At 40.8% G+C, this 24979-nt stretch overlaps 1 protein-coding gene and 1 long non-coding RNA gene across 2 annotated transcripts in view; one reads left to right on the forward strand and one right to left on the reverse strand.

Annotated features, from left to right (window-relative positions):
- The window catches only part of CACNA2D4 (calcium voltage-gated channel auxiliary subunit alpha2delta 4), a 1345448-nt gene that overhangs the window by 734728 nt on the left and 585741 nt on the right, over positions 1-24979 (reverse strand). The gene's annotated exons all lie outside the window — the stretch shown is intronic.
- LOC128664141 (uncharacterized) overlaps positions 5179-24979 on the forward strand; it is a 326605-nt gene continuing 306804 nt past the window's right edge. The window contains exon 1 of the long non-coding RNA XR_008402924.1: positions 5179-6491. This is a non-coding gene — a long non-coding RNA (uncharacterized LOC128664141). The remainder of the gene's footprint in view (positions 6492-24979) is intronic.

The raw sequence follows: 24979 nt of genomic DNA on the forward strand, positions 1-24979 counted from the left end.
TCACCAGGTCTGCATACCAAGTCCTGCGTGGCCACGCAGGAGCTATCAAGATCACCGAGGCCCTCTCCTGATTGATCCTGGCTACCAGCCTGGGGATGAGAGGAAACGGTGGGAATACATAAGCTAGGTTGAAGGTCCAAGGTGCTACTAGTGCATCTACTAGAGTCGCCTTGGGATCCCTGGATCTGAACCCGTAGCAAGGAACCTTGAAGTTCTGACGAGACGCCATCAGATCCATGTCTGGAATGCCCCATAATTGAGTTATTTGGGCAAAGATTTCCGGATTGAGTTCCCACTCCCCCGGATGGAATGTCTGACGACTCAGAAAATCCGCTTCCCAATTTTCCACTCCTGGGATGTGGATCGCAGATAAGTGGCAGGAGTGATCCTCCGCCCATTGAATTATCTTGGTCACTTCTTTCATCGCCAGGGAACTCCTTGTTCCCCCCTGATGATTGATATATGCAACGGTCGTCATGTTGTCTGACTGAAACCTTATGAATTTAAACACCAAAAAACTCTTAACCATCTCCGTGGAGATGTTGCCTGTGCAACGGCAAAGAGAATGACTGGGGTGGGCGGAGCCTCGGAGGGATCATGTGACCAGCTTTGCTGGGACTCTTTGCCATTTCCTGTTGGGGAAGAGAATATCCCACAAGTAAGGATGACGCCGTGGACCGGACACACCAATGTTGGAGATATATATATATATATATATATATATATATATCATTTGTTTCCATTTTTTAATGTGCCCCTCTGGTTAAACACTGGCCCCACCTTGGCCCCCCCAGTAAAATTTGTCTAGAACCGCCACTGACCCTAAGATAGTAGCATTCAAAAGAGTACCAGATGACACTTGGGGTAGCATATTAATAGACACCAACCAATGTTTCTTAGAAGTACCCAACCCCTCTGAGCTACAGCTACTAGGGCTACCTTCAGTCAGACTACCCCTCATTTATGCCATAAAATCAGAACTGCATATAGTCAAGGAAAATGAAGTTCAGGGTGTTAGAGGATCTCAAAATGAATCTAATATGGAGTCTAGTCTATCTGAAGTTCTGAAGATGTTGGCTACAAACATCACAGACAGCTCACATACATACAGTTACCGGAAACTAAAGATATTTTCAGGAAACCTTCCTGTACCCTTAGGAGAGGAGGGTATTGCGGCATGGTGTGATCATGCTAACATGGTGCTGCAAGAATGGAGTTGCCCAGAGACAGTGAAGCGTGTCCGCCTCTTAGAAAGTGTTAGGCCACCAGCACAAGTATTGTTGCAACACCATAGAGAGGAACACCCTGAAGCTACTGCTGTAGAGTTAATCTCTTTCTTAAAGACCTTGTATAGTCTATTTGAAGATCCAGAAGATCTCTTGTATAAGTTTCGGTTACTTAAGCAGCGAGAGACAGAGAAGATGTCTGACTTTCTATTAAGATTATATGAGCAGCTTGTATTATTGGTTCGAAAAGGGGTAGTGACCCGAAAAGATATGAATAAACGGAGGCAAGATCAGTTCCTTCGTGGCATTATACCAGACCACCCAATAGCCATCTTTCTAAGAGCCCAATTGCACTCTCAAGCACCAAAAGAATTGGAGGCCCTTATGCCTATGATAAGGACTCAAGAAGAGGAAATGAGTTTCCACACTGTGCGTAAGTCTGGCGAAGCTTGCATAGGTAAAAGTGAGACTAAAAAAAAATTAGAAGACTCCAGAAATGCAGATTCTTTGTTGAAAGAGCTTATGGAGAATGGACTGCCGGACCAAGTAAAGGCTGAGTTGGAGAGAGCAAAACTACCTGTAAAACTCCAAAATACTACTCGACCAAAAGGGAGTTGTTTCACTTGTGGAGAGATAGGCCATTTCTCAAAGGATTGCCCCAGCAAAATACATTCATATGCTGGTGATTTTTTGGGAAGCCTTACAGTCCCTCAGAAGAAGGGAATGACTGATATTTCCTTTGATTTATCTGAAGATGATGTAGCTGGGCCAAGGGCTTTTATTTGAGTAAAAGTTTGTAACATTTCTACACAGGCGCTGTTGGACACTGGATCTCAGTGCACCATAATCTATCGTAGTTTTTATGATACTTACCTTAAACATCTTAAAATCAAGCCTCCCTCTCAAATTGATTTAAGAGGTGTGGGTGGAAATAGGTGTGCTGTTGATGGAGTTGTCACTGTAGTCATTAGTATAGTCCAGTTACATACTAGTATGATATACCCCATGAAAGTGAAGGCTTTAATCTGCCCAGAAACCTGCAAAGATTCCGAAGCCCCTATAATTCTAGGGACCAACACAAAATATGTACAATCTTTGCTACGGAAATTCATGATGGAGGTTGGGGGGCAAGACATAGACAAGTCTTTACACCCAACTTTACGTCAGGAGGTTGAAAAGATATCTTTGAGACAATATGCTGGTCAGTGCTACATCCGTTCTGCCGGAGTGACTTACATTTCCCCAGGAGGGATGAAAGAGTTAAAATGTTTGGTGGTGTACCCTGACGGCAGACCCAAAGAGGACTGTTTTATTCTTGAAACGCCAGATGAAGAAGCAACCAAGCAGGGTTGGATTTTGGTACCTGAAATCTTACACAGAAGAAAGGATGGGCCTCCACCACAGTGGCTAAGTGTTAAGGTCCAAAATTTGGCCCCATATCCTGTTGGTATTGATTTTAATCAGACTTTGGGATATCTTTATCCAGTAGTAGACTCATCATTGGCTATTCGTAAATGTTTCTCTCTCTTAAAAACAGAAACAGAAAAACTACAATTTAACTTTGAAGGATCTACAATGCCTAAGGAGGCATGTGAGCGGTTGCAGAAGGCTATGAAGGCCTGTGCAGGAGTTTTTTCTGCCACAGAAATGGATGTAGGACGTTCAAAACATATGCTTCATACCATTCGCCTAACAGATTCTGCCCCTTTTAGGGAACGCTCTAGGAGATTGCCTCCTCGTGATGTTGAGGATGTTCGTGCCGTTTTGGCTGAGATGGAAAAAGCTGGAATAATTGTTCCTTCTCGCAGTCCATGGGCTTCACCCATTGTAGTGGTTAGAAAGAAGAATGGGTCTATACGTTTGTGCATTGACTATCAGACTCTCAATCGAAGAACTATACCTAACCAATATGACCTACCTCGAATTGAAGAGATTTTACATTGTCTTAATGGCAGCCGCTGGTTCAGTGTTCTGGATCTGAGATCCGGCTATTTTCAGGTAGGGATGACTGAAGAAGACCAAGAGAAGACAGCTTTTATTTGTCCACTAGGATTCTATCAGTTTACACGGATGCCACAAGGGATCTGTGGAGCTCCAGCCACATTCCAAAGGCTAATGGAACGTACTGTGGGAGATATGAATGGACGTGAGTGTCTTGTCTATCTAGATGACCTTATTGTATTTGGTAGTACTTTGGAAGAACATGAGACAAGGTTGCTGAAAGTATTGGATCGTCTTCACGAAGAAGGCCTAAAGTTAAGTCCGGAGAAATGTAGATTTGGGCAATCATCTGTGACCTATGTAGGTCATGTGGTCTCGGCAGAAGGGGTGTCTACTGACCCTGCTAAGGTGGAAGCAGTAACCGCATGGCCACAGCCTAGCAACATTGGTGAACTTCGATCATTTCTTGGATTTTGTGGATACTATCGAAGATTTGTGAAAGGATACTCCCAGTTAGCTCGACCCCTAAACGACTTGCTGAAACATAGTGAAGATGATCCTAAAAAGCCACTAAATGCAAAAACTCCTTTGGGAACTCGGTGAACATCAGAGTGCTCCAAAGCGTTTGAGAATTTAAAGAAAAATTTAACTGAGGCACCTGTCTTGGCCTATGCAGATCCCGAGAAACCTTATGTGCTACATATAGATGCTAGCTATGTGGGTTTGGGGGCAGTTTTACACCAAGAGTACCCTGGAGGGTTGAGACCTGTTGTTTATCTAAGTAGGAGTTTGTCTAAGAGTGAACAGAATTATCCAGTCCACAAGCTTGAGTTCTTGGCTCTGAAATGGGCAGTAGTGGATAAACTCCACGATTACCTTTATGGAGTAGAATTTGAAGTTCGAACAGATAATAATCCACTTTCCTACATCTTGACTACAGCAAAGTTGGATGCAACCGGTCATCGGTGGTTGGCTGCACTATCAAATTACACTTTTAAGTTACGTTACAAGCCAGGACCTAAGAATATAGTGGCTGATGCAATGCCCCGACGACCAGGACTACCAGAACAGGTGATTCTCAATGGGAAGAAATTCCTTCACTTGGTGTGAGAGCATTCTGCCAAACCAGTGTCTTCAAAGACGAAACCTCTGTTTTTTCAGATTTGAGAGCAGTAGATTCATTGGGATGTCATCCACAAGCTCTGCCTGTATATTATTGTAAACCATCTGTAGTGGAATTAGCCAGATGGTCTCGAATACCTCCTGAAGAATTAATAAATGCACAGGAACAAGATCCTTTAATTGGACTACTTCGAAAAGCTGTTCAAACTGATAGCCCACACTTACTGAAGAGAATTCCTAGGGAATGGTCTGGTCCACTAAATAGAGAGTGGGATAAGTTTCAAATTCAAGATGGACTTCTGTTTCGAGTAGTTAAATACCACAATCATCCAGATACAAGACAATTGGTGTTACCTGCCAAACTAAGAAAACTTGTTCTGTCATCCTTGCATGATCAGCACGGACATCTTGGGATAGAAAAAACGTTTGGCCTCTTGCAGGATAGATGTTATTGGCCAAAGATGAGAGAGTATGTAGAAGACTACATTCATAAATGTTTTAGATGTGTACAGAGGAAAACTCTTCCAACTCGAGCTGCCTCTATGGGTCATCTGAAAAGTGAAGGCCCCATGGATCTTGTTTGCATGGATTTTTTGTGCATTGAGCCAGATTCTCATGGCATTGGAAATGTTCTTATTGTAACAGATCACTATACCCGTTATGCTCAAGCCTTCCCAACAAAGGACCAGAAGGCTAGTACAGTGGCTAGAGTTCTTTGGGAAAGGTTTTTCATTCATTATGGTCTTCCTAAGAAACTGCATTCTGATCAAGGTAGAGACTTTGAGAGTCGCCTCATTAAAGAAATGATGAATGTTTTGGGAATTAAGAAGACAAGAACTTCTCCCTATCATCCAGAAGGAGATGCTTTGCCTGAGAGGTTTAACAGAACTTTGCTAAATATGTTAGGGACCCTGCCAGAGTCTGAAAAGAGAACTTGGAGTCGTCAAGTAGAAGCACTAGTTCATGCCTACAACTGCACCCGACATGATTCCACAGGTTATTCACCATACTTCCTTATGTTTGGGATAGAAGCGAGACTACCTATAGATCTCCAGTTAGGGGTGTCATCAGATGGAGTTTCTCATAAGAGTCACTATCAGTATGTCAGGCGATTGCAGAAGAGTTTACAAACAGCTTATAAGTTGGCTGAAGAAGCTACTGCTCGATTAAATGAGGCTAATAAACAACGATATGACAAGAGAATAAAACATCAGGATTTGCAACCAGGAGACCGTGTCCTTTTACGGAATTTAGGGATACCAGGCAAGCACAAGTTAGCTCCTAGATGGAGGAATAGTATCTATAGAATAGTCAGACAATTGCCATGTCTTCCAGTTTTTCAGATAGCAGATGAAAATGGTGTTGTGAAGACATGACATCGGAATAATTTGTTGCCTATACCTCAATTCCAGCATGATGTTACATATCATGAGGACCAAGGCCCAAGCATGTCAATTAATAATGAATATAGTATCCCACATGAAGACTCATCAATTCAATCGGACCCTGAAATGAGATCTCCATTGCAAAGAGAGACCTATAATGATGAGCATGCCTCCTCTGTTGCCCCAACCTCTGAACCTGATATGCCATCCTTCCCTAATAGTCCTATACCAGATAGGGAATCTCCAAACCCTATACATTATGATAGTAGAAGTCCCTATAGAGAGAAAAGACCAGCAAGAAAAAGACATCCCCCAAAGAAATTGACATATGATACACTAGGAAACCCTGGTTATAATGTTGAACCCTTGTTGCCTGCTCTAACATCTGCTGTACGATGTGTTTTGAAAGATGTATACCCTAACCATAATTTGACTCATGATGAATATGTGATTTTGTTAGTAGACTTGCTAAAGAAAATGTATTGATGTGTTGCTCTTGTACCCCTTGCTGGGGACAGCAAGTTTTTTTTTGGGGGGGAGTATGTAAGGACCTTGCCCTTACCCAAGATGGCTGCTGTAATAGTTGTATTGAGGAAGAGAAATGCCATCTGGGAAGGGGGAGGAGTGTTAGTGCTGAGGAGATTTTCTGAGGTGTTAAGAGAAGTGTGGAGCTTGCACAGACTTTGAGATGGGGGAAGAAAGTTGCTGTTTCCAAGCTGAAAGAAGTTATTCAGACTAATGCATGGATTCCAGAGACAGTTCAGACATTGCTACATGTGGCTGCTGAAGACAGAAGTTGGAACCTTTTATTTGTACTGTGAGTGTCATTATCTGATGTTTTAAGATCTCCATAACTTCATGTTAACTAAATGCAAGAGAAAAGATATACTAGTCATATGTGATGTGCTGCAGAGTTGTATATTAAAGAGATAACCCAGAGAATATTCTAGAAGTTATTCTGCCTAAACAGTTGCATAAATACACTTAATGGATTGCACAGCTGCATTACATAAGGAAGTAACTGAGTGTGATGTGCTGCAGAGTTGTTGTATATTAAAGAGATAACCCAGAGAATATTCTAGAAGTTATTCTGCCTAAACAGTTGCATAAATACACTAAATGGATTGCACAGCTGCATTACATAAGGAAGTAACTGAGTGTGATGTGCTGCAGAGTTGTTGTATATTAAAGAGATAACCCAGAGAATATCCTATAAGTTATTCTGCCTGAACAGTTTGCACAAATACACTGACTGGATTTATAAAGCTACATTACATAAGGGCATAACTGTGAGATTTCTGCAGCTGTTTGTAGTAAAAGAGTGACTGACTTTGCAGTATAAGGCAAGTAGATTGCTGAAATTCAGTAATAAGGTAGAGACTTATGTTATTCAGTATTTCTGAGAGAAGTTTTCTTGAGCACTGCATCGATCACAAGCAGCGCTCTCTAGCTTCGTTCACAAGCAGCAAGGGATAATTACCTCAACTAAATTCTATTTAGTATATGAAATTGCATTGTACAGCACCACCTCAAAGTATTTTACAACAACAGTTATGTTATTATTTCATGAGCTCATGAAGGACTTCTGAGTTAAAAAAAGGTATACTGATGTCATAAGAAGATATTGTGATTAATATTATTATTTGTATTTGTTGCACTGTATGTTATTGGATAAACACTTTATAATAATCAAAGCAACATTTTATTTGAAGATTTCTTGTGTGGTTATTACTTGTTTTCTTTTTGTCCTAAAATCTTATAGGACCCCACACCCTATTATTCTAGGGTGTCCCCTATAGGTGGAGGCACTGTGTCATACAGGCATCCCTTATATACCTGATTTCAACCCCCCTCCTACTCCCACTCTGCAGAGGCTTAGTTCTCATACACGAAACAGGTAGACAGCATTACACTATCACCCACCTCAGGGAAGGTCAGGAAAGGGTGTTACAGTAGCATCAATGTAATATGTAAATGCACTAACAACATCCAAAGAATGTAAATATCTATTTGAAACATTCTTAGAATTAGGACACAAAGAAGGAACAACAATTTATCTTCTAAAGTTAACCTGACGTGCGCAACCGCAATGCGCGTAAACCTAGAGGCCGATGTGCAAAATTCAAACTAGATGCACCAAAAAATCCAACGCACGTTAAACAGCAAGGCAATATTGTAAAGGATTATGTCCCAGGGCTATAAATATTAGCAAATATATATACAAATTTAAAAAGTGTCCATAACATAGCTATAGAGTATCTGAAATGTATAATAAATTATACTTACCAATAGACACTTATCCACCAGCAAATAAGCAGCAGACAGCTAAACCAGTACTGAAACATATCAGCAGAGGTTTAATGAATAGGAATATATTGTATTGTATTATATTGTAGATCCATAAAGGAAGGCAAAAGACAAGTCCCTGCGACCAATTAAGGAAGGTTTATGGAAAATTTCCCATGAGCTGAAAAAAACAATCACAAACCATACCCCATACACATCTCTCTGACAAGCAATGTACTCTGAAGGGAAACTGGGCCTCAACTGAAGAATCAAATCCACATCTTCATTCTTCAACCTCCTCCAGTGGAGGCAAAGTAAAGACTGAAGTATGAGTGAGGTGGGAAGGGTTTTATAGGGCTCTTGGAGTTTGGGAATCTTTGCCTCATCTTAGTGTTAGAGAAAAGTAATTCCCAGGAGTAATGGACCGTGGACTCCCACCACCTGTATGAAAGAAATATACACTATCATTTGTAATTTAGAAACCCAAATTAAAGATGCATGCAGAAAAGATTGTGTCTTACTTGCGGGGGGGAAATTATAACGAAAAAAGTCTTGATTTTGGAATAATTTCGGACTTTAAAATTAGCGTTTTTGGGATTTCTAACTATAATTCTAAACAAAACAAGAAGACATAAATGGCTAAAATATTGGGGTTTAAGAATAATGCGTTATGTGGCTATATGAAGAAACTACGTATGTGTTGCTTTTGTAACATCGAAGTTGTGTATTTGTTGGTATTTATAATATGGGGCCGAATTATCAAGGGTCGAATGGCCCTGAATACCCATTTCCGTGCGAGCCTTCAGGCTCGCCGAAAACAGGAGTTAAGAAGCAGCAGTCTTAAGACCGCTGCTCCTTAACTCCTGGCTGCAGACATCAATCCGCCCGATTGAATACGATTGGGTTGATTGATACCCCCTGCTACCGGCCAATTGGCCGTTAATCTGCAGGGTGCGGCATTGCACAAGCAGTTCCCTAGAACTGCTTGTGCAATGTTCAGCGATATCTGGCGGACATGATACACTACAGCATATCATGTCCGCCAGACATTGATAAATAGGCTCGTTGAGATGTTATACTTCCTAAATGAATATATCACAGCTGTCTGATTGCAGACAATATTATTGATACATCTAAAAAGACAAAAAAAAATGTTGCCTCACATTTTTAATCACCAGTAAATAAAAATAGGTTGCAAATTTCTATAAATAACTAAACTCCTTATTTTCTTTCACTACTTACATCCAGTATTGGCCAATTCCTGACATTTCCCCTTTAAAAAACATCTCCAAAATTCGACACTTCTTCTCACAAGATACAACTAAGACTTTAATCCACTCTCTTATCATTTCCCGCCTTGACTATTGCAACTCCATTCTCTCTGGGTTCCCTAGCTGCCGTCTATCTCCCTTACAATCCATTATAAATGCCTCTGCCAGGCTGATCTTCCTTATACGTCGCTCCTCATCTGCTACATCTCTCTGTCAATCCCTTTACTGGCTTCCTCTAACCTCCAGAATAAAACACAAAATCACTACTATGACATTCAACACTACTCCCCCCTATATCTCAGACTCTCCCTCCCGTCGCCTTTGATCATGACTTCCTTCTTTCCTCCACTCTTGTTACCTCCTCACATACCCATCTACAGGACTTCTCCAGAATGGCCCCTATTTGGTAGGATTTTCTGCCTCTAGTTTTCAAAGTTCCATCCTCAACTGTAAACATGTCAGTATGATGTAGGATGTGCATGTAGTGTATGTTTATATGTGCACAACAACAATTCAATCAGATTTTATGTTAAAAGTCCAAATTTATTAATTCCATGTTAAAAACATAACAGAAACAACACTCAAGAGATGAGAACTTCATCAGAGCTATTTCACAGATGTCACAATACTCCATTTAATGACCCATTCAACGCAACAATTAAAAAAACAATGGTATTTATTCTTGGCATATTACTGTGACTTTAGGGTAATCAATCAGTCATGTATAGATGACTATAGAGGGAAAAAAATCTTACTATACAGTATATATTTGTATATACACTCACCGGCCACTTTATTAGGTACACCTTACTAGTACCGGGTTGGACCCCCTTTTGCCTTCAGAACTGCCTTATTTGTGGCATAGATTCAACAAGGTGTTGGGAACATTCCTCAGACATTTTGGTCCATATTGACATGATAGCATCACGCAGTTGCTGCAGATTTGTCGGATGCGCATCTATGATGCAAATCTCCCGTTCTACCACATCCCAAATATGCTCTATTGGGTTGAGATCTGGTGACTGTGGAGGCCATTAGTGTACAGTGAACTAATTGTCATGTTCAAGAAACCAGTTTGAGATGATTTGAGCTTTGTGACATTGTGCATTATCCTGCTGGAAGTAGCCTTCAGAAGATGGGTACACTGTAGTTATAAAGGAATGGACATGGTCAGCAACAATACCCAGGTAGGCCGTGACGTTTAAACGATGCTCAATTGGTACTAAGGGGCCCAAAGTATGCCAAGAAAATACCCCCCACACCATTATATCACCACCACCAGCCTGAACTATTGATACAAGGCAGGATGGATCCATGCTTTCATGTTTATTCCAAATTCTTTTTTTTTTTTTTTTTTTTTTTTTTTTTTAAATATTTGTTGATGCTGTCCATAGCTCCTTTAACGTTAGAAATCTTCATGTATTCCAGTTGCTCTCCAAGTTCTTTGACCACTTTACCAACACTCTCCGCATCTTCCTGAAGTGTGCTTAGTTTTTCTGAATCACCGCCATCAAATTCTGCAAGTTTCTTCTCAACTTCTTCAATTTTTTTAGCAACTTCTGATTTCAGCTTTTCTGCCGAATCAAAAAGATCATCAATACTTTCAAGTGGTTGCGCTGCGGGATTCTGTGCAAGGATAGTCTTAATTTCCTCTATCTTCTCCTGCACTTTATCGATGGTCTGCTGGTAAGGTCCAGTGACACCGGTGAGTTTCAGAGCATTGGCACGATCTAAAAGCTTGTTTGTCCTGTTGGCCAATTCTTGGATGATGACATCCCATAGTGCAAAACACTTGTGACAAGGGACACAGTTTGGAAAAATGCCAGAATATCCACGAGCACATCGGTCACAACGGGCCCCTTCAATACCCTCATTGCAAATGCAATGACCAGTACCACGGTTACACTGTGGGGTCTGGATGCCTCTTGAGTCACAATCACAAGCTAATTTGAGCCAACACACCAGCCGGGCGCCACTCCACGCCGACACCCCGCCCCCACAGAGCGGCGCGAAATCGCCATCTTCAACCCTCAGTCACACAAGCACAGCAGCCTGTCAGCGCGGCCCCCCCCACAGCCACACCCAGAGTGTCAGAAGAAACCGCAGCACCGTTTATTCCAAATTCTGACCCTACCATCTGAATGTCTCAGCTGAAATCGAGACTCATCAGGCCAGGCAACGTTTTTCCAATCTTCTATTGTCCAATTTTGGTGAGCCTGTGAGAATTGTAGCATCAGTTTCCTGTTCTTAGCTGACAGCGGCACCCGGGGTGGTCTTCTGCTGCTGTAGTCCATTTGCTTCAAGGTTCAACGTTTTGTGCGTTCAGAGATGGTATTCTGCATACCTTGGTTGTAACAAGTGGTTATTTGAGTTACTGTTGCATTTCTATCATCTCGAACCAGTCTGCTCATTCTCCTCTGACCTCTGACATTAAGAAGGCATTTTCGTCCACACAACTGCCACTCACTGGATATTTTCTCTTTATTGGATCATTCTCTGTAAACCCTAGAGATGGTTGTGCGTGAAAATTCCAGTAGATCAGCAGTTTTTTAAATACTCAGACCAGCCCTTCTGGCATCAGCAACCATGCCCCATTCAAAGTCACTTAAATTCTCTTTCTTCCCCATTCTCATGCTCGTTTTGAACTTCAGCAAGTCGTCTTCACCACGTCTAGATGCATAAATGCACTGAGTTACTGCCATGTGATTGGCCGATTAGCAATTTGTGTTACCAACTAGCAATTCAACAGGTATACCTAATAACGTAGCCGTTGAGTGTATATGTGTATATATATATATATATATATATATATATATATATATATATACACACACACACATATATAAATATATATATATATATATATATATAAATATATATATATATATATACACACACACACACATTTGTTTTTTTGTTTTGTTTTTTTGTCCCTCTTTTTCCATGTCCCTGGTCCTTAACCTCCTTTATTTTTATGGGGGGGCCATTAAAGTGATAGTAAACTCACCCAAAAAACTTTGTCCTAACATGCAGTGCTACCTCAAATTATTCTAATAGCATTTTTTACATTTGTGATGTTACTGTAAATGTGTTTTCGTCAGCAATCTGTTTGCTTACTTGCTGCGCTCCCCATCTGACCCTACTTCTCAAAGCCTTTTTTACTTTTGATACATATCTTGACCGGTGAATGTCAATTTTTGCTACCCTTTTATTGTATAAGTGAACACATAACGCCACTGCATTCCACATATGTTGTGGAAAGGGGTAGCAAAATTTGATGGCTAGATAGCAAATCTTGACGCTTTGTTTGCGCTTGCACCCTCAATATTAAATTAATTAAAATTAACTAAACAGTTTCTCCAACAGTTATTTGCAGCTCCATATATCATCACAAATAAAGGGACATTTTAAACTAGATTTTTCTTTGCATAAATGTTGTTTTGTAGATGATTCATTTATATAGCCCATCTGGTAGTATTTTTATAAAAATGTATAGTCTTGTTTATCTTTTAAGAACATTGTGCTAATTTTCAAACTCCTAACCAAGCCCCACAGTACCAGATGTATACACGCGTTTACAGACTCCTGCAGGCTGCTGTTTATGTCATCTGTCTTTTCATATGCAGGGAAGGGGGGAGGTGGGGAGTGTCTGTTCTTTTTGTTTACCCAGCCCCTTTCAGTGGGTGTCCCAGACTACCTCATCAAATGTTTTATACTGGATTTTTAGATCAGTATCTGAATATTCTGAAATATCCTCTTTATAGTAGTATCTATTACATGCTGTTATATGAAAATTGGTGTATACTGTCCCTTTAAATGTTACTCCTAAATTCGTTAACTGTAAGTTAAAGGGACACTGAACCCAATTTTTTTCTTTTGTGATTCATATAGAGCATGCAGTTTTAAGCAACTTTCTAATTTACTACTATTATCAAATTTTCTTCATTCTCTTGGTATCTTTATTTGAAAAGCAAGAATGTAAGTTTAGATGCCAGCCCATTTTTGGTGATTAACCTGGGTTGTTCTTGCTGATTGGTGGACAAATTCTCCCACCAATAAACAAGTGCTTTCCAGGGACCTAAACAAAAAATTGGATGGCTCCTTTGCTTAGATGCCTTCTATTTCAAATAAAGATAGCAAGAGAACAAAGAAAAATTGATAATAGGAGTAAATTAGAAAGTTGCTTAAAATTGCATGCTCTATCTGAATCACGAAATAAAAATTTTGGGTTCAGTGTCCCTTTAATGAATTTAGGAGTAACCTTCAATTGTGATGATTTATGGAGCTGCAAATTACTGTTGGAAACTTGTGGCGCGTATGCACAGACAAATTGACAAGATTTGCTTTCTAGCCGTCAAGTTTTGCTACCCTTCTTGTTTTGCATGAGCGCAAACACATGACAGCATTCCACACATGCTTTACAACATATGTGGAATGCAGTGACGTAAGTGAGCGCATACTCACTGAGAGGCTAGCAAAATTCGACAGTTAGCAAAGATCGTCAGAACACCGGCCAATCCAAAGCGTAGCTTTACAGCTTGCGATAGTCTATGCAAATAGTTGCACATATGTGTGGTATATTTACAAAAACTGACGTAGTGTAGTCATTCACATTACACTAGTGACTGACATCAGCAAGCACGTTCATGTAATTGTAGCACATGCTTGGCAAAGAAAAGTGGACTTCTAATTATCACTGAATCAGAGTAAATCTTCTGATTCCGTGTTTACTGGAAACGAGCCAGGATTATAATTAGACCAAAACTTTGCTTTATTCTACCGTCGAGGAAAGTAAAGAAAGTATCTGACATTTGAGTTACAGGGCTGGGCATGCACTATTACTAAGGGGCCGTTCAGCGAGTGTGAGTGTCGGTGGGACTGCTTTACACATCACTACTAAGCTTGAGAGATCCATGAAGGGGGAGGAGGAACGATCGTGATTGACAGAACAAAAAATATAAAATTTAAAAGAAACTACATTTTTTTTTTATTAATATGTGGTTTTATTCTAAATTAGCAAAGGAAACATTTGCCAGCTGTCACTTCTGGTATAGTTTACCATGACTTTAACCTAGAAATGTTCCCCCACACACATTTGTATCAATGATTGGATTATTGCTATCTACTAATTATAGTAGTATCAATAATACATTGAAAAAGAACATAATTTTCTTGCAACCAATATTCTTTAACACAAGATGGAGCTATTTTCCCATACACCAAAATAGATGAATAAATCCTGTTATGGCAAAAGTACATCACAATCGCCTGGATTACAAGTTTTGCGCTATAGACAGTGCGAAATGAACACTACAAAAGTTGCGTTATTTCATCCTCCATAGCGCTGCCATTACAAGTTTCTAAACAAAATCCAAGGGCTGAGAATACGTGCTCATGCACGCTTTCCCCATAGACATCAATGGGGAGAGAGTGTTAGAAAAAAACTAACACCTGAAGCTCAGAATGGCGATTGCCGTAACGCAACCCAAATTGATGTCTATGGGGCAAAAAAAAGTTTACACCTAACACCCTGACATAAACCCCAAGTATAAACCCCCCTAATCTGCTGCCCCCGACATCGCCTACACCAAAATAAAGTTATTAACCCCTATTCCCCCATACCCCAACATCGCTGCCACTATAATAAAGCTATTAACCCATATTCCGTCGCTCCCCCACATGGCCGCCACTAAATAAAGTTATTTACCCCTAAACCTCTGGCTTCCCACATCACCACCACTAAATAAACCTATTAACCCCTAAACCGCCAGCCCCCCACATCGCAAAAAAACTAAATTAAACTACTAACCCCTAAACCTAACAATCCCCTAACTTTAAATTAAAATTACAATATCCCTATCTTAAAATAAATAAAAACTTACCTGTGAAATTAAAAAGAAATCTAAGTTTAAACTAACAATTAACCTAACATAACTATTATACAAAAATTAAAATAACTACCAATTAAATAAACTAAATTACACATTCAAATCAGCCAATAGAATTTCAGTAGCTCTCATCCTATTGGCTGATTTGAACAGCCAATAGAATTTCAGTAGCTCTCATTCTATTGGCTGATTTGAATTTCAAAAATCAAATTAGCCAATAGGAATGCAAGGGACGCAATTTTGAAAAGGCTCCCTTGCATTGAAGATTTAGTGTACGGTGGTGACCAGATGAAGAGGACGCTCCGCGCAGGTTGTCTTCAAGGATGGACCCGCTCCGCACCACTGGGATGAAGATAGAAGATGCCCCTGGGATGAGGATAGAAGATGCCGTCTGGATGAAGATAGAAGACGCCGCCTGGATGGATGAAGACCTCGCCGCCTGGATGAAGACTTCTCGCTGCCTGGATGTCCGGACTTCAGAAACTGTAAGTGGATCGCCGGGGGGGGTTAGTGTTAGGTTTTTTCTTTAACTTTTTTTGGGTGTTTTTTTTTAGATTAGGGTTTGGGCTTTGTTAAAAGAGCTGAATGCCCTTTTAAGCGCAATGCCCATACAAATGCCCTTTTCAGGGCAATGGGTAGCTTAGGGTTTTGTTAGAGTTAGGTTTTTTATTTTGGGAGGTTGGTTGGGTGTTGGGTTTTACTGTTGGGGGGTCTTTGTATTTTTTTACAGGTAAAATAGCTGATTTCTTTAGGGGAATGCCCTACAAAAGGCCTTTTTAAAGGCTATTGGTAGTATATTGTAGGTTAGTTTTTTTTTTTATTTGGGGGGGCTTTTTTATTTTTATAGGGCTATTAGATTAGCTGTAATTGGTTTTATTTTTGGATATTTTTTGTAATTTACTGTTTGTTATTTTTTGTAATTTAGTATTTTTTATAATTTTAGACTTAAATGTTTTTAGTAGTGTTAGTTTTTTTTTTAATGTGTAATTTAGTTAATTTAATTGGTAGTTATTTTATTTTTAGTATAATAGTTATGTTAGGTTAATTGTTAGTTTAAACTAAGAATTTTTTCATTTTTATTTTTTTGCGATGTGGGGGGCTGGCGATTTAGGGGTTAATAGGTTTATTTAGTGGCGGTGATGTGGGAGGCCAGAGGTTTAGGGGTTAATAACTTTATTTAGTGGCAGCGATGTCGGGGAGTGGCGGAATAGGGGTTAATAGCTTCAGTATTGTGTTGGCGATGTTGGGGTGCAGGGGAATAGGGGTTAATAACTTTATTATAGATGTGGCGATGTCGGGGAGCGACGGAATAGCGGTTAATAACTTTTATTAGTTGCGGCGATGTCGGGAGCAGCAGATTAGGGGTTAATACGTTTTAAATAGTGTTTAGTTATGAGTTTTGTGAAACATTTGTGTTGCGCAAAACTCATAACTACTAGTCTCAGATAGCGGAATGGATCGTGTCACTATAGGCTGTAATGCAAGCATTTTAGCCTCACCGCACAACCTGTAATACCGGCGCTATGGAAATCCCACGCAAAAATGTCATTTTTTTTGAGTGCACGATTGACGTTGCATTACAGGCTAAAATGCTTGCGGTACAGCTAATACCTACAAGACTCGTAATGGCTGCGTTACTGTTTTTACGCTGAAATGGCAATTTTTTCAGAGTTAAAACCGTTACGCAAAACTCGTAATCTAGGTGAATGTTTGTCACACACTGCACGCACAAGCAGATCTCAGTAAAGAAAAAAAAAAAGTTCACAAATAGCAACCAGATTGGGTACCGCTAATATAGCTTACCTGTCCCAGTTCTTAACTATACAATGACCCAAAACAAAATGTAATTTAAAGGGACAGTAAAGTCAAAATTAAACATTCATGATTCAGATATAGCATTGTTTTTTTTTATTATAAATCTTTTTATTTCAGTTGCCAATTTTATACAAAGAGCAAACACAACTGGCGAGATTACATATATGGCGCAGGCTTCAGCGTAACTGTTGAAACCCGCGTCGCCCATAATTTCCCCTCGCACATCGGGGAATCACATATACGGCACTGGCAGTTCATAAAGTGCCGTAAGTCGGATAAACTAGCGATGTCCAGAAATGTGTTAACACACATTTCTGGAGTCGCCAGTGACTTACGGCACGTTAGAAACTGCTGGCGCCTAAGAAAATAAAAAAAATAAAAAATCTCCCGTAAAAGTCTAAAACGCATCCCAAAAATAAACCTAACACGTAAAAACCCCTTTATCTGCAATCCCCCCACATGGCAACTAATAAAAGTATTAACCCCTAAACAGACAACCCCCCACAACACAAAATGATCACCGCCGTACACTGAATTGGCTGTTCAAATCAGCCAACAGGATTTCAGTAGCTTTCATCCTATTGGCTTATTTGAATTTAAAGAATCAAATCAGCCAATAGGAATGCAAGGGACACCATATTTAATCGCGTACCTTGAATTCACTGTTCAGTGTACGGCGGCGATCATATGAAGAGGATTCTCCACGCTCCATGGCACAGCGGTTGCCAGTCCTGATTAGCGCTCATCTCTGTTCCGCGCCGGCTTGGTCCTGGATGAAGAAGGAAGAGGTACCCGCTTGGAAGAAGATGTCGGCCGCTTGGAAGAAGACTTCACTGCCTGAAAAAGGACCTTCTCCGTTGGACTTCAGGAACAGTGAGTACCTATTTGGGGGTTAGGCTTTTTTCTTTTTTTTTAGATTAGGGATTTCTGGACACTCTTAAAAGAGCTGAATTCCCTTTTAAGGGCAATGTCCAAACAAATGCCCCTTTAGGGGCAATGGGTAGTTTAGGATTTTTTAGTGTTGGGTTTTTTATTTTGGGGGGTTTGGTAGGTGGGGGGGGGTTTACTGTTAGAGGGGGGACTTAGTATTTTTTTAAGGAAAAGAGCTGTTTAACTTAGAGCAATGTCCTACAAACGTCTCTTTTAAGGGCTATTGATAGTTTAGTATTAGATTAGGGGGTGTTTTTATTTTGGGTTCTTTTTTATTTTTATAGGGAATAGGTTTATTTTTTTATTTTTGATACTTTGGTTTATTATTTTAGTTTTTTATTTTAATTGTAATTTAGTATTTTTTAATTTAGGTAATTGGGGTTAATTTAGGGGGGTGTAAGGTTAGGGGGGCTTAGTAATTTCATTAGATAGTTGCGTTGTGGGGCTTTGGCGGATTAGGGGTTAATAGATTTATTAGGATTATTGCATTGTGTGGGTTTGGCGGATTAGGGGTCAATAGATTTATTAGGATTATTGCATTGTGTGGGTTTGGCGGATTAGGGGTTAATAGTTTCAGTAGGTTTATTGCGATGTGGGTTAATGGTGGATTAGGGGTTAATAGTTTTAATAGGTAGCTTCCGATGTTGGGGTTGGCGGGTTTAGGGGTTAATACTTTTATTAGGTAGATCGCAATGTGGATAAATTGCGGATTAGGGGTTAATAGTTTAATTAGGCTTATTGCGTTGTTGGTTTAGGGGTTAATACTTTTATTATTAGTTCCGATGTGGGTTTGATGGTGGATATAGGGGTTTTACGTGTCAGGTTTATTTTTGGGAGGGGGTTAGACTTTTACCAGAGAATTTACTTTTTTTTTTTCTTAGGCACCCACCTATGTTTGTCTCCATTTGGGAGCATGGAAATTATGGGTCAGGTATGTGGATGATATTTTGATTCTTTGGGATGGAACTTTGGAAGTACTAAATGTTTTTGTTATAAACCTAAATGGAAATGATAAAAAACATAATTTATGCTTACCTGATAAATTCATTTCTTCTGTTGTGTGATCAGTCCACGGGTCATCATTACTTCTGGGATATTATCTGCTCCCCTACAGGAAGTGCAAGAGGATTCACCCAGCAGAGTTGCTATATAGCTCCTCCCCTCTACATCACCTCCAGTCATTCGACCAAAGACCAACGAGAAAGGAGAAGCCAAGGGTGTAGTGGTGACTGGAGTATAATTTAAAAATTATTTACCTGCCTTAAAAAACAGGGCGGGCCGTGGACTGATCACACAACAGAAGAAATGAATTTATCAGGTAAGCATAAATTATGTTTTCTTCTGTTATGTGTGATCAGTCCACGGGTCATCATTACTTCTGGGATACCAATACCAAAGCAAAAGTACACGGATGACGGGAGGGATAGGCAGGCTCATTATACAGAAGGAACCACTGCCTGAAGAACCTTTCTCCCAAAAATAGCCTCCGAAGAAGCAAAAGTGTCAAATTTGTAAAATTTGGAAAAAGTATGAAGCGAAGACCAAGTTGCAGCCTTGCAAATCTGTTCAACAGAGGCCTCATTCTTAAAGGCCCAAGTGGAAGCCACAGCTCTAGTAGAATGAGCTGTAATTCTTTCAGGAGGCTGCTGTCCAGCAGTCTCATAGGCTAAACGAATTATGCTACGAAGCCAGAAGGAGAGAGAGGTAGCCGAAGCCTTATGACCTCTCCTCTGACCAGAGTACACGACAAACAGGGAAGACGTTTGTCGAAAATCCTTAGTTGCCTGCAAGTAGAACTTGAGGGCACGAACTACATCCAGATTGTGTAGAAGACGTTCCTTCTTTGAAGAAGGATTTGGACACAAGGATGGAACAACAATCTCTTGATTGATATTCCTGTTAGTGACTACCTTAGGTAAGAACCCAGGTTTAGTACGCAGAACTACCTTGTCTGAGTGAAAGATCAGATAAGGAGAATCACAATGTAAGGCTGATAATTCAGAGACTCTTCGAGCCGAGGAAATAGCCATTAAAAACAGAACTTTCCAAGATAACAATTTTATATCAATGGAATGAAGGGGTTCAAACGGAACACCCTGTAAAACGTTAAGAACTAAGTTTAAACTCCATGGCGGAGCAACAGTTTTAAACACAGGCTTGATCCTAGCTAAAGCCTGACAAAATGCCTGGACGTCTGGATTTTCTGACAGACGCTTGTGTAACAAGATGGACAGAGCTGAGATCTGTCCCTTTAATGAGCTAGCCGATAAACCCTTTTCTAAACCTTCTTGTAGAAAGGACAATATCCTAGGAATCCTAACCTTACTCCAGGAGTAATCTTTGGATTCACACCAGTATAGGTATTTACGCCATATTTTATGGTAAATCTTTCTGGTAACAGGCTTCCTAGCCTGTATCAGGGTATCAATAACCGACTCAGAAAAACCACGTTTTGATAAAATCAAGCGTTCAATTTCCAAGCAGTCAGCTTCAGAGAAGTTAGATTTTGATGTTTGAATGGACCCTGTATCAGAAGGTCCTGTCTTAGAGGTAGAGACCAAGGCGGACAGGATGACATGTCCACTAGATCTGCATACCAAGTCCTGCGTGGCCATGCAGGTGCTATTAGAATCACTGATGCTCTCTCCTGTTTGATTTTGGCAATCAATCGAGGAAGCAGCGGGAAGGGTGGAAACACATAAGCCATCCCGAAGTTCCAAGGTGCTGTCAAAGCATCTATCAGAACCGCTCCCGGATCCCTGGATCTGGATCCGTAGTGAGGAAGTTTGGCGTTCTGGCGAGACGCCATGAGATCTATCTCTGGTTTGCCCCAACGTCGAAGTATTTGGGCAAAGACCTCCGGATGAAGTTCCCACTCCCCCGGATGAAAAGTCTGGCGACTCAAGAAATCCGCCTCCCAGTTCTCCACTCCCGGGATGTGGATTGCTGACAGGTGGCAAGAGTGAGACTCTGCCCAGCGAATTATCTTTGATACTTCCATCATTGCTAGGGAGCTTCTTGTCCCTCCTTGATGGTTGATGTACGCTACAGTCGTGATGTTGTCCGACTGAAACCTGATGAATCCCCGAGTTTTTAACTGGGGCCAAGTCAGAAGGGCATTGAGAACTGCTCTCAATTCCAGAATGTTTATTGGTAGGAGACTTTCCTCCTGACTCCATTGTCCCTGAGCCTTCAGAGAATTCCAGACAGCGCCCCAACCTAGTAGGCTGGCGTCTGTTGTTACAATTGTCCAGTCCGGCCTGCTGAATGGCATCCCCCTGGACAGATGTGGCCGAGAAAGCCACCATAGAAGAGAGTTTCTGGTCTCTTGATCCAGATTCAGAGTAGGGGACAAGTCTGAATAATCCCCATTCCACTGACTTAGCATGCACAATTGCAGCGGTCTGAGATGTAGACGTGCAAAGGGAACTATGTCCATTGCTGCTACCATTAAGCCGATCACCTCCATGCATTGAGCTACTGACGGGAGTTGAATGGAATGAAGGACACGGCATGCATTTAGAAGCTTTGTTAATCTGTCTTCTGTCAGATAAATCTTCATTTCCACAGAATCTATAAGAGTCCCTAAGAATGGAACTCTTGTGAGAGGAAAAAGAGAACTCTTCTTTTCGTTCACTTTCCATCCATGCGACCTTAGAAATGCCAGAACTAACTCTGTATGAGACTTGGCAGTTTGAAAGCTTGAAGCTTGTATCAGAATGTCGTCTAGGTACGGAGCTACCGAAATTCCTCGCGGTCTTAGTACCGCCAGAAGGGCACCCAGAACCTTTGTGAAGATTCTTGGAGCCGTAGCCAACCCGAATGGAAGAGCTACAAACTGGTAATGCCTGTCTAAGAAGGCAAACCTTAGATACCGGTAATGATCCTTGTGAATCGGTATGTGAAGGTAAGCATCCTTTAAATCCACTGTGGTCATGTACTGACCCTTTTGGATCATGGGTAAGATTGTCCGAATAGTTTCCATTTTGAACGATGGAACTCTTAGGAATTTGTTTAGGATCTTTAAATCCAAGATTGGCCTGAAAGTTCCCTCTTTTTTGGGAACCACAAACAGGTTTGAGTAAAACCCTTGTCCTTGTTCCGACCGCGGAACTGGATGGATCACTCCCATTAATAACAGATCTTGTACACAGCGTAGAAACGCTTCTTTCTTTATCTGGTTTGTTGACAACCTTGACAGATGAAATCTCCCTCTTGGGGGGGAGAATTTGAAGTCTAGAAGGTATCCCTGAGATATGATCTCTAGCGCCCAGGGATCCTGAACATCTCTTGCCCAAGCCTGGGCGAAGAAAGAGAGTCTGCCCCCCACTAGATCCGGTCCCGGATCGGGGGCCCTCGGTTCATGCTGTCTTTGGGGCAGCAGCAGGTTTCCTGGCCTGCTTGCCCTTGTTCCAGGACTGGTTAGGTTTCCAGCCTTGTCTGTAACGAGCAACAGCTCCTTCCTGTTTTGGTGCAGTGGAAGTTGGTGCTGCTCCTGCTTTGAAATTCCGAAAGGGACGAAAATTAGACTGTCTAGCCTTAGCTTTGGCTTTGTCTTGAGGCAGGGCGTGACCCTTACCTCCTGTAATGTCAGCGATAATTTCTTTCAAACCGGGCCCAAATAAAGTTTGCCCCTTGAAAGGTATATTAAGTAATTTGGACTTAGAAGTTACATCAGCTGACCAGGATTTTAGCCACAGCGCCCTACGTGCCTGAATGGCGAATCCTGCGTTCTTAGCCGTAAGTTTGGTTAAATGTACTACGGCCTCCGAAATGAATGAATTAGCTAGTTTAAGGACTCTAAGCCTGTCCGTAATGTCGTCCAGCGTAGCTGAACTAAGGTTCTCTTCCAGAGACTAAATCCAAAATGCTGCCGCAGCCGTAATCGGCGCGATGCATGCAAGGGGTTGTAATATAAAACCTTGTTGAACAAACATTTTCTTAAGGTAACCCTCTAATTTCTTATCCATAGGATCTGAAAAAGCACAGCTATCCTCCACCGGGATAGTGGTGCGCTTAGCTAAAGTAGAAACTGCTCCCTCCACCCTAGGGACCGTTTGCCATAAGTCCCGTGTGGTGGCGTCTATTGGAAACATCTTTCTAAATATTGGAGGGGGTGAGAACGGCACACCGGGTCTATCCCACTCCTTAGTAACAATTTCAGTTAATCTCTTAGGTATAGGAAAAACGTCAGTACTCGCCGGTACCGCAAAGTATTTATCCAACCTACACAATTTCTCTGGTATTGCAACAGTGTTACAATCATTAAGAGCCGCTAAAACCTCCCCTAGTAATACACGGAGGTTTTCCAATTTAAATTTAAAATTTGAAATATCTGAATCCAATCTGCTTGGATCAGAACCGTCACCCACAGAATGAAGCTCTCCGTCCTCATGCTCTGCAAGCTGTGACGCAGTATCAGACATGGCCCTAGAATTATCAGCGCACTCTGTTCTCACCCCAGAGTGATCACGCTTGCCTCTTAGTTCTGGTAATTTAGCCAAAACTTCAGTCATAACAGTAGCCATATCTTGTAATGTTATCTGTAATGGCTGCCCAGATGTACTAGGCGCCATAATATCACGCACCTCCCGGGCGGGAGATGCAGGTACTGACACGTGAGGCGAGTTAGTCGGCATAACTCTCCCCTCGCTGTTAGGTGAAATTTGTTCAATTTGTACAGATTGGCTTTTATTTAAAGTAGCATCAATACAGTTAGTACATAAATTTCTATTGGGCTCCACCTTGGCATTGGAACAAATGACACAGGTATCTTCCTCTGAATCAGACATGTTTAACACACTAGCAATAAAAACATGCAACTTGGTTACAATCTTATTTAACAAAAACGTATTGTGCCTCAAAGAAGCACTAAACGATTAAATGACAGTTGAAATAATGAACTGAAAAACAGTTAAAGCATCAATCTTTAAAAACAACACAACTTTTAGCAAAGGTTTGTTCCCATTAGCAAAGTAACACTAATTAAATTTGTAACAACGTTTGAAATCACAGTCACTATATAAGTCTCACAGCTCTGCTGAGAGAATCTACCTCCCTTCAAAGAAGTTTGAAGACCCCTGAGTTCTGTTAGAGATGAACCGGATCATGCAGAAATACAAGAGTAACTGACTGGAAATTTTTGATGCGTAGCAAAGAGCGCCAAAAAAACGGCCCCTCCCCCTCATACACAGCAGTGAGAGAGAAACGAAACTGTCATAATTAAAACAAGCAACCGCCAAGTGGAAAAATAATGCCCAAATATTTATTCACTCAGTACCTCAGAAATGCAAACGATTCTACATTCCAGCAAAAACGTTTAACATGAAAATACCAATTAAAAGGTTTAATGCACTTTTACAGAGTAATTCCGGTGAAATACCATCCCCAGAATACTGAAGTGTAGAGTATACATACATGTCATTATAACGGTATGGCAGGATTTTCTCATCAATTCCATTCAGAAAATAAAAACTGCTACATACCTCAATGCAGATTCAACTGCCCGCTGTCCCCTGATCTGAAGCTTTTACCTCCCTCAGATGGCCGAGAAACAGCAATATGATCTTAACTACTCCGGCTAAAATCATAATAAAAACTCTGGTAGATTCTTCTTCAAACTCTGCCAGAGAGGTAATAACACGCTCCGGTGCTATTGTAAAATAACAAACTTTTGATTGAAGTTATAAAAACTAAGTATAATCACCATAGTCCTCTCACACCTCCTATCTAGTCTTTGGGTGCAAGAGAATGACTGGAGGTGATGTAGAGGGGAGGAGCTATATAGCAACTCTGCTGGGTGAATCCTCTTGCACTTCCTGTAGGGGAGCAGATAATATCCCAGAAGTAATGATGACCCGTGGACTGATCACACATAACAGAAGAAATATATTCCTGACATTTGAAGCAAGTAAGTACCAGTGAACTATCATTTTTAGATATAAAAGTTAGGAAAGAAGACTGCTCAATAGTAACTAAAACTATAGAAAAGTAACTGATACAAACAGTATACTTGAGGCATGTGTCCATCCATCTTCCTCGATTAAAGGGATACCAGGACTATTTCCTAGATAAAGACATAATTGTTCATCAATGAAGAAATTTGATAAGCATGC

Source organism: Bombina bombina, chromosome 6 (assembly GCF_027579735.1).
Source record: "Bombina bombina isolate aBomBom1 chromosome 6, aBomBom1.pri, whole genome shotgun sequence".
Lineage (NCBI taxonomy): Eukaryota > Metazoa > Chordata > Amphibia > Anura > Bombinatoridae > Bombina > Bombina bombina.